The following is an 18565-nucleotide window of genomic DNA, read 5'->3' as shown; positions in this document are numbered from 1 at the left end:
GGCAAGTAGTGACACATTTTGCCGAACACAAGCCTATATGGTGACATCCCAATAGGCGTCTTGTATGCCATCCGGTAAGCCCATAGTGCGTCTCCAAGCCTCTTACTCCAGTCTTTTCTAGACGGATAACCGTCTTTTCCAGTATCGCCTTTATCTCTCTGTTGGATATTCCGCCTGGCCGTTAGATTGAGGATGATAAGGTGTAGACAGTCTGTGGTGGACGCCATACTTTCTCATCAAAGCTTCAATAGTCCGGTTGCGAAAATGCGTCCCATTATCAGATATTATAGCTCTGGGCACTCCGTACCGATTGAAGATATTAGCTCTAAGAAACTTCGATACCTCCTTAGCTTCGCAAGATGTGGTCACCTTGGCTTCTATCCATTTCGAAACATAATCCACTGCCACTAGTATGTATGTATTCCCGTATGAAGATGGGAATGGACCCATGAAGTCCATTCCCCAAACATCGAAAATTTCACAAACGATCACCGGGACTTGCGGCATTTCATCTCTTCTGGAGATTCCCCCAGTTTGTTGACACCTCTCACAATTCTGACAAAACTCGAACGCATCCTTATGCAATGTAGGCCAGTAAAACCACTATCTAACACCCTTCCTTGCGGTCTTCCTAGGTCCAAAGTGACCTCCACATGCTAGAGCATGGCAATGATTCAGCACATCCCTTTGTTCCCACTCCGGAATACACCTCCGGATTACTTGGTCGGCTCCCATTCGCCACAAATACGGGTCATCCCAGAAATAGTTCTTGGCCTCGCTTTTCAATTTCATCTTCTGGGCCCGGGAAATTACTTGCGAACTAGGCACCTCTCCAGTGACTAAGTAATTTGCCAGGTCTGCGAACCATGGCTCAGCGTTTTGATGACATTTCCCCCTGGACCTGTTAACACCATAATCTCTTCCCAGCTGATAGGTCGAGGAATTTTTTTTACGTAGTACAAATGTTCCTCTGGGAATGCATCCGGTATTGCTTCCTCGGTCTCCCCTTGAAATATCCTGCTCAGATGATCGGCTACTTTATTTTCTGTTCCCTTTTTTGTCTCTGACTTCCCAATCGAATTCCTGCAAAAGCAACACCCATCGGATTTAATCTCGGCTTGGATTCTTTCTTTGCCAACAGGTACTTTATAGCCGCGTGGTCGGTGAAGACTATCACCCCTCGACCCAAGCAAGTACGGGCGAAATTTCTCAATGAGTATACTACTGCCAGCATTTCTTTTTCAGTAGTGTCATAATTTCTCTGAGCTGATTCAGCGTTTTTGAAGCATAAAAGATCACATAGCTTTTCCCATCAACTCTTTGACCTAGCACCGCTCCACGGCATAATCGCTTGCGTCACACATAATCTCAAAGAGTAGATTCCAGTCGGGTGCTCTAATAATAGGTGCAGATACTAGCCTGTCTTTTAACAACTGAAAAGCCTTTTTGCATTCCTCATCAAAGACAAAATCAACATCGTTATGCAACAAGTGGTGAGTGGCTGAGCAATTTTTGCGAAATCTTTTATTAACCTCCTATAGAATCCTGCAATGCCCTAGGAATCCCTCTCACCTCCTTCTGATTCGTCGGGTAAGGCAGTTTGAGATCACCTCAATCTTTGTCTGGTCTACCTGTATACCTCTTTCTGAGACTACGTGCCCAAGGACAATTCCCTCAGGGACCATAAAGTGGCATTTCTCGAAGTTCAAAACCAAATGTTTTTCCTGCACCTTCTCAATACTATATCCAAACTAGCCAACAGAGTCAAATGAATTCCCGTACACAGTGAAGTCGTCCATAAAAATCTCGATGCAGTCCTCCAAAGATCCGAGAAGATACTCATCATACACCGCTGAAAAGTGCCTGGCGCATTGCACAGGCCAACGGCATCCTCCTGTAAGCGTACGTGCCGAAAGGACACGTGAAAGTTGTCTTCTCCTGGTCCTCGGGATCCACATAGATTTGAAAATACCCACTATACCCGTCTAGGAAACAGAAGTATTGCTTGCCTGCTAGCCTCTCCAGCATCTGGTCAATGAAAGGTAGAGGGAAATGGTCTTTCTTGGTCGCTTCATTTAACTTCCTATAATCGATGCACATCCTCCACCCCGTAACTAGTCTGGTGGGCACCAATTCATTCTTGTCGTTCTTGACCACCTGTATTCCTGACTTCTTGGGTACCATATGGACTGGACTCACCCATTCACTGTCTGGTATAGAATAAATGATTCCTAGGGAGGAGTAGTTTTCAATAATTCTTTCAGCACTTCCTCCCTCATGTTAGGATTCAATTTGCGTTAAGGATCTCTGCAAAGGTTTTTGTCTCCTTCTCCAAGCGATGTGATCTGAAAAGTGAACTGAGCAACAGGCTGTTCGTGAGGCCCCCACCTAGACGGTCCCTCCAGCTTGCAATGCTTCTTCCTTTATAGATGCGGACATAGCCTTCTAGAGTCTTCGTAGAAATCCCTATTCTACCCTTCAACTCCGAGGCTTCCTCCGTCAAGCAATTTCTTTCATAATGTCCGCTCTTTCGCCAGTTTCCTAGGACTATGCAAGCGTCCTCTTCTTTTCATGGATCTAGCGAAAACCTTCACACACCTGGCTTAAAAACATGCGTTGACCAGTAATTTCACGAAATAAAACCCCTAGACCGATGCATGAAATTAGCCTTATCAAACTGCTCACACTTAAACTGGCTTGTCCTCAAGTATGAAAGACAAGAGAAAGAAATAAGGCGAATTTCAATGCACGGTCCCAAGAACGACTCTACAAACAAAAACAAAAACAGACTCCTGGACCTAGACAACTGGCAAAATAAAAAAACAGACTTATAAAAGAAAACAACACAAAGAATCAAAACACAAACAAGCATGAACTAGGTTCGACTTTTAGGCAACCGTCCCCTAAGCTTAAGTTCAATCCGATCGTCTACAGTCTTCAAATCTTCCCCCTTCCCTCTTTACCTAAACGGTCCGTCAGTTCGTCAAGATAGCCTATTGACACCCCAGCTGTTAGGTTCGCTCGATCACTCATTCCTCACCAGGTATGTTAGGATCAAAACGCTCCCCAGTTAAAGTTATGCCACTGATGCGTTGGGTTATGAGAGTTTTCCCTTCTTACTTCTCTTTTTTTTCCCATTGTTTTCCTGGGTCAGGTTGAAAATGCTTCCTGCCCTTGAGGATACTAATATTATATTTATTTATTTTTTTATTTTTTCCCTGTATTATATCCCCTTTTCCCCCTGGACTTCGTCCAGCTTATACCTCAAATTTTTTTTTTATTTTTTTTTTTACTCCTTCCCTGGACTTCGTCCAGCTTATTCCACCTTTTCCTGGACTTCGTCCAGCTTATACCTCCGAAACCCATTTTTTTTCTCCTTCATACTCTACTCCCTAAGCATCAAGTGGCAGCCCAATTTACATGTTAGCACAAAAAAAGTGTTTAGGCTTATAACTCGCTCTTATAGTAGGGCTGCACAGCTGGGTTATCTAAGGCTTTTTCATCGTCCCAACTTCATTCAGACGCCTTTGGTATTAAGGAAGAAGGTGTCAAAGTTGACATGCATTCTCTCTTCAATCGCTCTCACTAAGGGAAACCTGCCTTATTATCTCACTAGCTCATGCGAAACACACATCCTAAAGACTCTTAAAACAGAAAGAACACAAACACCATACTTACTCCCCCCCTCCCACTTCACTCAAGCTTGTCCCCAAGCTATCCTAGTGAAGGGGGAAAAGGAAGTAAGAACAGCAGACACAACACAAACGCAAACAAAGCACAAAAACAAAACAAACTTCTCACACTTAGACCGAACATCGGGCTAAGTGGGAGAAAGCGCAACATACAAAACCAAAACAAAACAACCCCTTCTCACACTTAGACCAAAAATTGGGCTAAGTGTAGGAAGGTATAACACGTATATACAGAACGATGCATGCTGGCACATAAAAACACAAGCGAAAGAAAAACGAAAAGTAAAAGACAGAAAAGTAAAAGTTACTTGGTTCTGGGGGAAATTCAATTCGGGTTCTGGCCCCCGCGGGAGCCAGACTTGGTGGCACTGTCTGTTGGGTCATTTAACTTTCTTTCTTGCCGGTGACTCCGGCGTCTCCTTCTGATCTTTGTGGGTCGGGGTACGTTTTCTTCAAAAGCACGGGCCTGGAGGAAGACGGGGTGGTCTGAGGCCTTTGGGCTTGTGGCGGCTTCTGCACAGCTAGACTCCCTTGACCCGGCGTCTTGGAACCGCCGCTAGGTTCAGGAAGTCCCATCGGTGTCTCGGGGAACTTCGCTTGAAGCCACTTCGTCATCTTCATCATCAGTGCGACGGCCTCCGCCATCTTGTCGGAACGCCTTGACGATTCTGCCACTAGGTCGGTGATACGCCCCTTCAGGGCTACGACCTCCTCTCTACTTCTCCCCATTTCCCTCCGTATCTCCGTCACTTCTTTTCGTACACCGATTACCTCATTCCTCACATTCTCTACTTCGTTTCTCACTTCCTCAACTAACTTTCTGACTTCTGCATCCTCAGCACTGTCCCTTCCTTTACCCCGTAGGGCCACAATCCCCTCCAAAACCATTTTCATCTCTGACCTCATCCATCCAACCTCTTTCCTTACTTCTTCTACTTCTATCCTGGCTCCGGCTTCCATGTCAGCAGTATCCTTCGCCTCCACCATCTCAGGCTCCTGCTTCGTCTGCGCCTCCGACTGACCGACCTCATAAAAGCACACGTCCCTTCCCTGTGTAATGAGCAGCCCTTATTGAAAAAGTAGTCCACGTTGAACACCTCCGGGGGTAGACACATCTTCACTTCTCTGCAGGACTTGTGGATTTTCATAATAACGTTGCGTTGCAGGTAAGCCCCTAGAAGGTGGCATGTGTAAAGATGTCGGGAAGGGTTGGCTGTCACTTGATGGCAGGCTTGGGCTAACCAATAGCCCAAGTGAACACGTACTCCCTTGGCCATGCACCAACTAAAGTACAAGTCGGGGTCGTCAGAGCGTTGTTGGCTGTGCCCATCAGGTTGTAGCTAATGAAGGTCAGGGCGAATCGCAGGACCCTGTTTTCAATATGGTGGGCCTTCGACCAGCTGGTTTTGAACTGACCTACCCTAGGGTGAGCCACAAACTCCCATGCGTTTACGTCTTGAATCCCGGTGTCAGCTTCGCGGACCAATCATTCTCTCGCTCCACAAACCCTCATCATCCTCTGTGGCGTAAGCAGTCCCATCCGTAGAGTCCATTCACGGATGCTCATCACATGCTCTTCATTGATGAGCTGGAATTTGATGGAGTCAGCAATTCAGATCGGTGGTGGACTTAAATCGGAAGGTGGAGAAGAATTCCCTTGCCAGGTCGATTGGAACTTCGGCGGTGCTGTGCCTTGTGAGCAACCAATCAAAGCCGATTGCGTCGATTATAAGTTCGGAATTCATCATGCAAGCGATCTGCTTGAGCTCCGATGAGCTGTACATTTTTCCAGAATTAGCGTACTTGCCCCTGGGCACTCTTCTCCTTGTGGATGGTTTCTTTGCGCGTTTTGGGTCGTCAAACTTTCTCATCTCGTCCAGGAGCTCTCTTGTAATCCAGATCTCAGTTGGCTCAAAGTTGAGCTCCTCTTCTTGTTCTTCTTCAGAGTTTCTAGACCCAGCAGAATCATCGGGCTCTGCAGCGTATGGTTACATTGGCAGGTCGAGGAAGTGGGGATTCAGTGGATTTCCCTTTCGCCTTCTTGGTCTTGGAAGGAGCAATTTGTTTCCCCTTCCTTTTCTTCTCGGCGCGTGGCGGCGTTCCTCTGCATCACTCTCCCCTCTGCTCGGTCTGGGAGATTCTGCCTGCTCAGGTGCTGTGGCTTCTGGACCCAGCATTTCTTCCTCCGTCTGCTGGACGGTTTCATCTATCTCATCAAGCAGGCTCCGACGAGCCTGTCTCCGCGCTTCCCTTGCGTTAACCGGTGAATCGGTCCCTTCGGGACATCAGTCAGATCCAATATCAAATCCAACCAGGGGTTTTCCCCTCAGACAACACCAACCACTCTATCCTCTAAACAGGGGTGTCCCCCTCAGTGGTCAGATCCTAACCTGGTGCACTTACGCCCAACAACTCCAACCCCGCGGCCAGATCTGTTCGTCTTCGCGAGTTTCTGCAGCGTTGGTTCTGAAACGGCAGCAGTGGGTTCTGCGACGGCCTCCGGCTCAGCGGTGGTTTCTTGAACGGTCTCTGGTGGTGGTGCGGAGGATGTTGAGGCGGTTGGTACACGATTTCCCCATTACAGCCGCGAACATGGCAAACGCCTCCATCGCCTTTTCTGGGTCCCCCAAATTTTTGTAGCATGTCTGCCATAAACGCCGCCGCACTTGAATCGGCGGATCCTGAGGTGTTCCCGACACTTTGCTTATTTATCCATGGAGAATTCTGCAAAAAAATTTTTTTTTTTTTTTGACAAAGACTTGGACGGAAACTTCTTTGATTAGGGTACGAAAAGAAAACCTAGAGAGAATTTGGGATATGTAGAGAGAGAGAGAGTAAGTAAGTAAAAATAAAAGAACACGGTTATTATCCGATACGCATGGCGAGGACGATTTTTGCAGGCGGGTTGCAGGCATGACGCCAGCCGACTGTACGCTTCCCATAAAGGTGTCCTTTGAAATCCGAGCCGGTGCCAACTCCCTCCAAAATTTTACTTCTCAATTCCTGCCCAGTAACTTCCTTCTGCAAAATCACACTTAGAGAAAACATTAAACTAAAAAAAAATGAAACGCACATGACTCCCCGGGGTCTAGGGTATGACAGTATCAAAACATTCCTTAAGGAGTCTAGTATTTCGAAAATATTTTGGAAGATTATTTTTTCTGATTTGTTTGGGTTTTTCTTGATTTTAAAGAAAGCGATTAAATATTTACATTTTATGTTCAAGTGTTCTCAAGATTCCTAGGTCAGGACATGTTAAACTTCTTGGATTGCTGGACCTAGGAAATTCTCTAAGAACACTCACTTCCCAAGACCGATTAGGCGATATCAGGGAGTGCGCGTAGTGCATTTCGTCCACTCCACACATCTCCGAATTATCCCTAAATACCTTCACCCTATGGCCATGACAAGAAATGGAGTAGAGTTGGAGCACTTCCCTTGATCTCTACTGCTCCATTTGCACGAAGACTCACAACAGTGTATGGTCCGACCCATTTGGACTTCAGCTTACCTAGGCATCAACTTGAGCCGGGATTGGAATAGGAGAACTTTCTGCCCAATTTGCAATTCCTTGACTCGGAGGTTCTTGTCATGCCAAAGTCTGTTTTTCTCTTTGTACCACATTGCCGATTCATATGACTCCAGCCTTAGCTCCTCCAACTCCTGCAGCTGCAATTTCCTCTCTTCCTCGCAAGATTCGGGTCTCATGTTTATCTCCTTGACCGCCCAATATGCTCGGTGTTCTACTCTCACGGGCAAGTGACACATTTTGCCGAACACAAGCCTATATGGTGACATCCCAATAGGCGTCTTGTACGCCGTCCGGTAAGCCCATAGTGCGTCTCCAAGCCTCTTACTCCAGTCTTTTCTAGACGGATTAACCGTCTTTTCCAGTATCGCCTTTATCTCTCTGTTGGATATTTCCGCCTGGCCGTTAGATTGAGGATGATAAGGTGTAGACAGTCTGTGGTGGACGCCATACTTTCTCATCAAAGCTTCAATAGTCCGGTTGCGAAAATGCGTCCCATTATCAGATATTATAGCTCTGGGCACTCCGTACCGATTGAAGATATTAGCTCTAAGAAACTTCGATATCTCCTTAGCTTCGCAAGATGTGGTCGCCTTGGCTTCTATCCATTTCAAAACATAATCTACTGCCACTAGTATGTATGTATTCCCGTATGAAGATGGAAATGGACCCATGAAGTCCATTCCCCAAACATCGAAAATTTCACAAACGATCACCGGGACTTGCGGCATTTCATCTCTTCTGGAGATTCCCCCAGTCTGTTGACACCTCTCACAATTCTGACAAAACTCGAACGCATCCTTATGCAATGTAGGCCAGTAAAAACCACTATCTAACACCTTCCTTGCGGTCTTCCTAGGTCCAAAGTGACCTCCACAAGCTAGGGCATGGCAATGATTCAGCACATCCCTTTGTTCCCACTCCGGAATACACCTCCGGATTACTTGGTCGGCTCCCATTCGCCACAAATACGGGTCATCCCAGAAATAGTTCTTGGCCTCGCTTTTCAATTTCATCTTCTGGGCCCGGGAAATTACTTGCGAACTAGGCACCTCTCCAGTGACTAAGTAATTTGCCAGGTCTGCGAACCATGGCTCAGCGTTTTGATGACATTTCCCCCTGGACCTGTTAACACCATAATCTCTTCCCAGCTGATAGGTCGAGGAATTTTTTTTACGTAGTACAAATGTTCCTCTGGGAATGCATCCGGTATTGCTTCCTCGGTCTCCCCTTGAAATATCCTGCTCAGATGATCGGCTACTTATTTTCTGTTCCCTTTTTGTCTCTGACTTCCCAATCGAATTCCTGCAAAAGCAACACCCATCGGATTAATCTCGGCTTGGATTCTTTCTTTGCCAACAGGTACTTTATAGCCGCGTGGTCGGTGAAGACTATCACCCTCGACCCAAGCAAGTACGGGCGAAATTTCTCAAATGAGTATACTACTGCCAGCATTTCTTTTTCAGTAGTGTCATAATTTCTCTGAGCTTGATTCAGCGTTTTTGAAGCATAAAAGATCACATAGCTTTTCCCATCAACTCTTTGACCTAGCACCGCTCCCACGGCATAATCGCTTGCGTCACACATAATCTCAAAGAGTAGATTCCAGTCGGGTGCTCTAATAATAGGTGCAGATACTAGCCTGTCTTTTAACAACTGAAAAGCCTTTTTGCATTCCTCATCAAAGACAAAATCAACATCGTTATGCAACAAGTGGGTGAGTGGCTGAGCAATTTTTGCGAAATCTTTTATTAACCTCCTATAGAATCCTGCATGCCCTAGGAATCCTCTCACCTCCTTCTGATTCGTCGGGTAAGGCAGTTTTGAGATCACCTCAATCTTTGTCTGGTCTACCTGTATACCTCTTTCTGAGACTACGTGCCCAAGGACAATTCCCTCAGGGACCATAAAGTGGCATTTCTCGAAGTTCAAAACCAAATGTTTTTCCTGGCACCTTCTCAATACTATATCCAAACTAGCCAAACATGAGTCAAATGAATTCCCGTACACAGTGAAGTCGTCCATAAAAATCTCGATGCAGTCCTCCAAAAGATCCGAGAAGATACTCATCATACACCGCTGAAAAGTGCCTGGCGCATTGCACAGGCCAAACGGCATCCTCCTGTAAGCGTACGTGCCGAAAGGACACGTGAAAGTTGTCTTCTCCTGGTCCTCGGGATCCACATAGATTTGAAAATACCCACTATACCCGTCTAGGAAACAGAAGTATTGCTTGCCTGCTAGCCTCTCCAGCATCTGGTCAATGAAAGGTAGAGGGAAATGGTCTTTCTTGGTCGCTTCATTTAACTTCCTATAATCGATGCACATCCTCCACCCCGTAACTAGTCTGGTGGGCACCAATTCATTCTTGTCGTTCTTGACCACCTGTATTCCTGACTTCTTGGGTACCATATGGACTGGACTCACCCATTCACTGTCTGGTATAGAATAAATGATTCCTAGGGAGAGTAGTTTCAATAATTCTTTCAGCACTTCCTCCCTCATGTTAGGATTCAATTTGCGTTAAGGATCTCTGCAGGCTTTTGCTCCTTCCTCCAAGCGGATGTGATGCATGCACAAATCTGGACTAATTCCTACCAGGTCAGAGAGTGTCCACCCAATAGCCTTCTTGTTTCTTCGGATTACCTTCAGCAGTCCCTCTTCTTGTCCCTCGGTCAAGCTGCTGTTGATAATCACAGGGAAAGTTTCGTTCTCCTCTAGATAAGCATACTTCAGGCCTGGTGGAAGTGTTTTCAACTCTTTCTTGGGAACATCTTTGTCCTGGGGCAAGGGATTTTTCTCTGTTACTTCCGTTGTCATTCCCTTCCTCGACCCAGCAGAACCTTCCACACTCGCCACATAAGGTGTATTCCTTGACCTAGCTAGCTCCGGATTTGCACAGAATTTTAGAATTGCTTCAGCTAGCTCCTCATCTGATAACTCGCTTGTGTTCATTGCTTGACACCAACTGGCCACTTCTCTATCAATGGCATGACACATCCCGGAGTTCTCAATCTGTTCCTGCATTAATTCCGTCTCAAGGTATTCTTGGACCAAAGGGTTAATAACATCTATAGCATGCAAATTTACAACGTCAAGAGGTTTCTTCATTGCCTCATCAATGCTGAATGTGTATTTCTCCCCATTATAATCAAGGCAAATTATTCCATCAAAAACATCAATGATAGTCTTAGCGGTACGTAGGAAGGGTCTCCCTAAAAGTACTCCGTCCGACTCTGCAGACTCATCATCACTCATCTTAATCACATGGAAATCAGCAGGGTACAAGAAGTCATGTACCTTGACTATCACATTCTCAAGCACCCCTTCAGGACAGATGCATGACTTGTCCGCCAGTTGAATCACAACCCTCGTGTCTACCATGCCTACCCCCACTAATTTCTTGTATATGGAAAGTGGTAACACATTTATCGACGCACCCAAATCACACATAGCGTGCTCGATTCTCACATCACCAATAGAGATGGGCAAGGTGAACATACCTGGGTCATTGCATTTTGAAGGCATCTTCCTCTTTTGAACCACTGCGGAGACGTTCTCGCCTATCAGAATTTTCCCACTGGGCCTAGCCTTCCCAGCTATAAATTCCTTGATGAACTTGCTAAAGACTGGCATCTTCAGGGCCTGTAAGAATGGCAGATTGATTTCCAACTTCCCAAAAATGTCCATGAAGTCTACCGGTTCTTCCTTCTGTTTCTTGGCTTCCCCCGACTCGGAAAGGGTTTCAGTCGCTTCCCTGCTCCGGTAGAACTTTCAGCTGATAACTCTCCAGTTTCTTTTTCCACTGCCTCATCTTCCAACTCCGGCTCTGGATCGAGAAAGAATGGTTCAGTTGATCTAGGCAAAGGTTTCTCTAAATCTCCTGTCTTAAGGTCATCCTTGACCAAGGGACTTCCTCCCTCCAAGTGTCTTGGCCTAGGAATTGTATCCTCTTCTTCCCTGTCTTCCTTGGGATCTGTCACCTCCTTTGTTCTTACCACTGGCCCATCATATCCCTTCCCGGATCTCAAGGTAATCTGACTTATATTAGCTCTGTCCGGTGGCCTTACGGAGGCGGGAATCTTCCCTTCATTTCCCCTCATATCACGCAAAGAAGTAGCTATCTGGGACAATTGCTTAGCCAGCATATCCATGGCTGCTTTCTGCTCCTGTTGAGCATCTTGAAGCTTGTGCACTACGTCATTGTTCGGTTGCAAGTTGTTTTGCATATGTTGCTGAGAACTGACGAGGTCGTGCACCATATCATAGATACTTTTTGGTGGTTTCGGTGGCTGACTGGGTCTTGGGCCGATACTTAGAGTCGGTCCACTTGCTTGATTCTGACGAGCGTTTCCTTGACCGCCTGAAGAGTTATTGTATTGATTTCCTTGGCCCTGGTAATTGTTCTGAAAATTCCTTTGGTGTGGGGGTACATAAGAGTTCCCCTGACTGCTCTGATTCCTGTTTCCCCAGCTCGAGTGGTTTCCTTGGTTCCGATTAATCCAGTTGCCCTGCCCCTCTTGATTCCTTCCTGACCAATTACCTTGTCTTTCGGGCTGAGGTGCAAACTGCTGACTTTGTTGCGGTGCTGGCTGATTCTGTTCATTGTCAGTCCATCTGAAATTTGGATGGTTTCTCCAGGGTGCATCTCTCTGTCTCCCTGGATTCCAGCTCCTATCGGGATTCCAACTTCCCATTGCATTGACCTGGGGCTGATAATCTCCTTCCTGGGTCCCGTAATATTGTTGAATTTGATTATCTCCTGGACCAGGAGATTTCTCCTTCCCTTGTGAAGCCAGTGGAATCGCCTTTTCAATCGCGTTCAAAAGAGCCTTCTCGAGCCTATCCATCCTTGCTTCGACTTTGTCATCTTCTTGTTCTCTCACAGCATGCACCGATCCTCTTCTCACTGCATTCCTAGGGTTATCGTACGCCTTCTTAGCGTCAATCAACTTCCCTAGGATCTCTCTTGCCTCACTTCCCCTTTTTCTTGTGAAATTTCCCCCACTCGAGGAGTTCATTAAGTCCTTTGACTCGGGAGTGGCTCCTTCGTAAAACAGAGAGTAGGTCTCTGCCTCTATCATTCGGTGATTCTGGCATGCATCCAACAACCCCTTAAATCTCGACCAATACTGACTCAACGATTCATCGTAATCTTGCTTACACTCTAGTATTTCTTTCTTAAGTGCATTCGTCTTGTTGGATGGGAAGAAATAATCTAAGAATTCTAACTTGAAGTCCCTCCACGTGCGGATAGAATCCGGAGGCAACCTCAATAGCCACGTATTAGCTTCCCCCTTCAAGGTAAACGAAATCGCTCGTAGGCGATAATCCTCCTCTGTTGCATCATTCAGCCTCTTCTGAATACCACATAACTTACTGAATTCATTTAACAACTCATACGGACACTCATTTCTACGCCCAGAGAACGTCGGCAAGATGCCGAGTACGTTTGTCTTGATCTCGATAGTCCTCTAGCGTGGATTCATCGCTATAGCTTGAGCTGGTTCTCCATCTAAATGGGCAGTGAGAGAGCCAATTTCTGGATCCGGGTCTACCACCTGCGCCATGACTACTTCCTCTGATTCCCCTGTTTCTGACACTGTTTTTTATTCGGGTGGTGATTCTGGATCTTCGCGTCCTAATGACGTCCAAGATTCGTCGCTAGTGGATTCACTTGGAAACGGACCTCCCGTGGTGAACCCTGATCTGGTGGTCACAGTAGAGACTGTATCCTTATCTTGCCAATCAAACTGGCCGTGTTTCCACCCAGATGAGTTGCTCCAGTAGGTAGATCTTGAGCCTCTGCTCATAAACTGCAAACAAAAGAGAAAGAAAACAAATCAAAACTATTTACACCACAGACTCTGAACACTAACACTAAGCACGCCATCCATCCCCGGCAACGGTGCCATTTGAAGTGGTGAGTCTTTTCGCTCGACTCTAATGTTGAATGACTAGACTCAGGAGTAAGCGAGTGTGCACATATGAGAATTAATGCAAAGCGCGGTCCAGACACAACGCTCCTTAAATCCGCTGGATCACTGGGTCCAGGAACTCTAGAGAACTACAGTGTTTTTGTCGTTGGACACACTCGACTCCCCTTCAAAAATAAATCCCTCAACCCGAACACTATGAATTAGTATAGGGAAGTGGGGTCGATCCCACAGAGATGGATTCGCAAAGTAGTGCTAAGAGACTATGGAAACAAACGGCTGCTGCCACGCAAAGGGGTTGAGATTTAAACTACCACTAGATCTAGGCAAGAAATGTAAACGCTAGACCTAGGACACAGAAAACTTACTGGAATCAGACATCAATACCGAAAGACACAATTACTCCCTAGACTAAGCAAACGACTACCTAATCTAGCTAAACAGTAAGCAAATAACAGTGGGGACCATATTTCCAGAAATAGCAAGTACGGTAAAAAGCTGCAGATAACCAACCCATGCTCCAACTAACTACGACATGTACCTTCGCAACTAAACTAAACTCGCAGATGGAGAAAACAGAGCACACTCTTAGATTCAAACAGAATATAAAGATTTGGACGCCGGAAACTTGCTATGAATCGGAAATACATCAGATCTACATAAACTAGGTGAAATGAAATGAAAACACGTAAGCTAGGCATAAAATTAAAACACTCCTGCTCAGAATCACTTCAGACGCTTACTCCACTCCGGATCCAAGCCATCCGAACTCAACAACCAACAAAATCAACTCCATAACTCCGATTCTCACAGATCTGCTCCGATCAACTCCAAATTCCAACAATCACAAACAACTCCACAACATCAGCAAAACAAAACCCCGATTCATCCACAAACAAACTCCATTCTTCCAGATCTCACCATTAACCATGCAATAATCCAGAAAATAACCACGAAAACAACCAACTCCAACAATCCAACTCCAGAATTCAAGTAAACACAATCAATCGACAGAAATCATCACGATCTACGTAAGCGACAACGAAACTTGCATAAAAGTAGAGAAATATCCAGAAACAAAAGAGGATCGAGCTTCGAACAGCGAAGCTCGTCGAATTCAGCAGAAACAACAAAAAACAGAAATAAATTATTTCTTCGCCCCAAAGAAGGACGGTGTTACAACCCACAAACACTATCGGAAAGCTAAATGTGAACCCCAGCGCGACCCCGAGATCTTCCGCGAATTAGAACCAAGCATGTGAAAAGTGAACTGAGCAACAGGCTGTTCGTGAGGCCTCCACCGAGAAGGTCCCTCCAGCTTGCATGCTTCTTCCTTTTATAGATGCGGACATAACCTTCTAGAGTCTTCGTAGAAATCCCTATTCTACCCTTCAACTCCGAGGCTTCCTCCGTCAAGCAATTTCTTTCATAATGTCCGCTCTTTCGCCAGTTTCCTAGAACTATGCAAGCGTCCTCTTCTTTTCCTAGATCTAGCGAAAACCTTCACACACCTGGCTTAAAACATGCGTTAGACCCAGTAATTTCACGAAATAAAAACCCCTAGACCGATGCATGAAATTAGCCTTATCAGCTGCAAGTGGATTTTCAAGAAGAAATTAGAATCTGCTGATAATAAGAAGATCAGATTCAAGGCTAGACTTGTAGCAAGGGGCGTCACACAAGAATATGGGGTTGATTACAGTGAAGTCTTCTCACCTGTAGTAAAGCACACCTCTATTAGAACTCTGCTGGCTGTAGTTGCTAGATTGGACTGGGAGCTGGAGCAGCTCGATGTAAAGACAGCTTTTCTGCATGGAGATTTGGTGGAGACAATTTACATGCAGCAGCCAGAGGGGTTTGAGAAGGCTGGAGAAGAAAGCAATGTCTGTCTGCTAAAGAAAAGCATCTATGGGCTGAAGCAGGCTAGCAGGCAGTGGCACATCAAGTTTGATGACCATGTGTTGAGAAATGGATTCACCAGATCAAAGTATGATGAATGCGTGTACATCAGAAAGAAAGGAGGTCGGGTGGTGGCTTACTTACTCTTGTATGTTGATGACATGCTAGTAGCTGGATCATGCAAGAAGACCATCCAAGAAATCAAGGATGATTTAAGATCTGCATTTGACATGAAATATTTAGGAAATGCCAAGAGAATTTTGGGCATGAACATAGTCAGAAACCGAGCCAAGAAAGAGATATGGTTGAATCAATCAGATTACATGTCAAGGCTGGTGAAAAGATTCAAGTGAGTGACTCAAAAGCAACATCAACTCCATTGGCTCAGCATTTCAGATTATCTGTGGAGCAGAGGCCAAAAACTGAGCAAGAAAGGCTTGAGATGCAAAAGATCCCTTATTCTAATGTTGTGGGCAGTATCATGTATGCAATGATAGGCTCAAGACCGGATGTGGCTCAAGCCATCAGTGTCACTAGCATATTTATGAGTGATCATGGCAAAGAGCACTGGTCAGCTCTGAAGTGGATTCTAAGGTACTTAAATGGAGCTGTGGACATTGGAATCCTATTCAAGGGAACTGATGAAGTAAAGGGAGATGCATTAGTGGGGTATTGTGACAGTGATTATGCTGGAAATGTTGACAACCAAAAGTCTCAATTAGGTTACATTTTCACTTTGTATGGGGGTGCAGTGAGCTGGAAATTAAGCTTACAAAGTGTGGTTGCCTTGTCCACAACTGAGGCAGAATATATGGCCTTGACATCAGCCGTAAAAGAGTCATTTTGGCTCAAGGGAATAGCAGCAGACTTCGGTGTAGTTCAGTCTGCAGTGGCCATTGGTTGTGACAGCAGTAGTGCTATAGCTTTGGCCAAGAACAATGTGTTTCATGAAAGGAGCAAGCACATAGATGTGCGTTTGCATTTCATTAGGGAGGAAATAGAAAGAGGAAGGGTAAAAGTGTTCAAGATAAACACTTTGGAGAATCCAACCGATATGCTTACCAAGACTTTGCCAAAAGAAAAGTTTGAGCAATGCTTGAAGTTGGTTGGAATGTGTAGAAGAGTTTGATTACTCAGCAAAAAGCATTCAAGGTGGAGAATTGTAAATGTTGTATGTGTAGGAAAACACGTGTGAAAATGTCAAAAGGCTAGGCCTTTGGCCTTTCATATGGTGTAACCTCCAAAAGGTTTATGGGGTGTCTTGATTGCAAGACCTTTCACTTGTTTTTCCTAGCCTATAAATAGGCTTGATCTTGAAGTAGAAAAACACACACCAACAACAAACATTCTCTCTTCTCTCAAGGTCTTTACATCATAGTGTGCATCTTAGGAGCATTGTCTAGCTCGATTCTCGGAACTCCATCAAGTTCGCCGGTGCCTAGCGGGTTTGAGGTGCTTCTACACTCTAGGAGGAAGTCGTTTTATCTTTGGGGGCAATACGTCATTCCGTGAGCACTAGCCGGGGCGTAATTTGTCTAGCGGAAAGAGGGCTTTCCTCGACTCGACTTATAAATTTGGTTTGCTTTATTTCCATTGTAATTTTCATTCCTCTTTTTGTTGCAAAGTTTCCTTTCCATTGTAATAGTTAGAGTACCGTCTGTACACGGCTTGGGAATTTCTTCCCATTATTTCCAACAATCGCAAGACAAATTAGTGTACTCTTCTAAGACAGGGTTATACCAATTGAAGTTGGAGGAAACATGAGCACCAAAGTTGGAATGAAGAAACGAACTGTCGCAATATTCATGGGCTACGAAATGGTAAATTCCCTGAGATCAATTCTCTTGAGAATTGTGTTTATCGTTTGTCAGTTGACAAGCAAGACCAATTTAGACTTGGTAGTAGTAATTGGGATGCTTGTGGTGTTGAATATACCAATGCACATATGGTTCGATATAATTGTGTACTTATTGTTGGAGACGATATTGTGCAAATTATTTGAACGTGTTGTTATAAAAACAATGATCACGAGGTGGTCGCAATGGTCTCCGACGTGAACCATGGTAACAATCCAATGAATGGTTTGTTGATACGGGTGCCACATGTCATGTGTGCTCCGAGAGAAGCGTTTTTTCTACCTACAAATCTGTTGGAGGTAGAAAAGTACGTATGGGAAACCAAGCCTCTTCTAAGGTGGTTGGTGTGGGTAATGTGTTCCTAAAATTAGGATCTGGAAAAGTTCTTACCCTTAAGGATGTACTGCATGTCCCAGACATCCGAAATAATTTGGTGTCAGGCTCACTTCTAATAAATCATGGATTTTCACTAGAATTTGAGTGTGAAAAGGTTTTATTGACCAAGTATGGAAAGTTCATAGGTGAAGGCCACCTAGTAAATGGACTTTTTGAGCTGAATGTTACGGTCATTCACCGTGGAAAAGGAATAAGCAATAAGGAAGATGACACGTTCTCTCATTTGCTTGAGAGCTCTGATTTATGGCATAATAGATTGGGACATGTAAATCTAAATGCTATAAAAAGATTAGTAAATCTTAATTTACTAAAAATAGATAAGTTTAACTCACAAGAAAAATGTGAAGTCTGTGTTGAAGCAAAAATGACCAAGCTACCGTTTCGCTCGGTAGAACGAAGCACAAAACCTCTAGAGTTAATCCATACAGACGTATGTGATTTAAAATTTGTGCAAACTAGAGGTGGTAAAAAGTACTTCATCACATTTATAGATGATTGCACAAGGTATTGTTACCTTTACTTGTTAAGAAGTAAAGATGAGGCAATTGAAGCGTTTAAAGACTTCAAAAATGAAGCCGAAAATCAACTTAATTGTCGAATTAAGTGTGTTCGAAGTGATAGAGGTGGTGAGTATGTAGCCCTGTTTGCAGAATTATGTCATGCAAGTGGTATAATTCACCAAACAATGGCTCCATATTCTCCCCAGTCAAATGGAGTTGCTGAACGAAAAAATCGAACACTTAAAGAGATGATGAATGCTCTGTTGATTAATTATGGTTTATCCCAGAACATGTGGGGGAGGCTGTGTTAACAGCGAATCATATCCTGAATAAAATTCCACTAAAAAATAGGGATGTGACTCCTTATGAGTTGTGGAAAGGGAAGAAATCTTCATATTCATACCTCAAAGTGTGGGGGTGTTTAGCGAAGGTAGAAGTGCCACCTCCGAAACAAGTTGCAATAGGCCCTAAAACAGTCGATTGCATCTTTATTGGCCATGCACTTAATAGTAGTGCCTATCGTTTCCTAGTCCATAGATCAGTTGTGCCTGGCGTGGCTGAAGGAACAACGATTGAGTCAAGGAATGCTATATTCTTTGAGAATGTTTACCCTTGCAAGAGGCAAGAGGATCGTTCTAGTGAAAGAATGATGGATGAATCCACTAGTTCTAATCCTCCAAAAAGAACGAGGTCAAGTCCTGAGGATGTTGAACCAAGACGTGGTAAAAGAGTTAAAATTGCTAAGACTTTTGGTCCA

This window comes from Salvia splendens, chromosome 1 (assembly GCF_004379255.2).
Source record: "Salvia splendens isolate huo1 chromosome 1, SspV2, whole genome shotgun sequence".
Classification (NCBI taxonomy): Eukaryota; Viridiplantae; Streptophyta; class Magnoliopsida; order Lamiales; family Lamiaceae; genus Salvia; species Salvia splendens.
Note: the sequence above shows the minus strand (reverse complement) of the source record.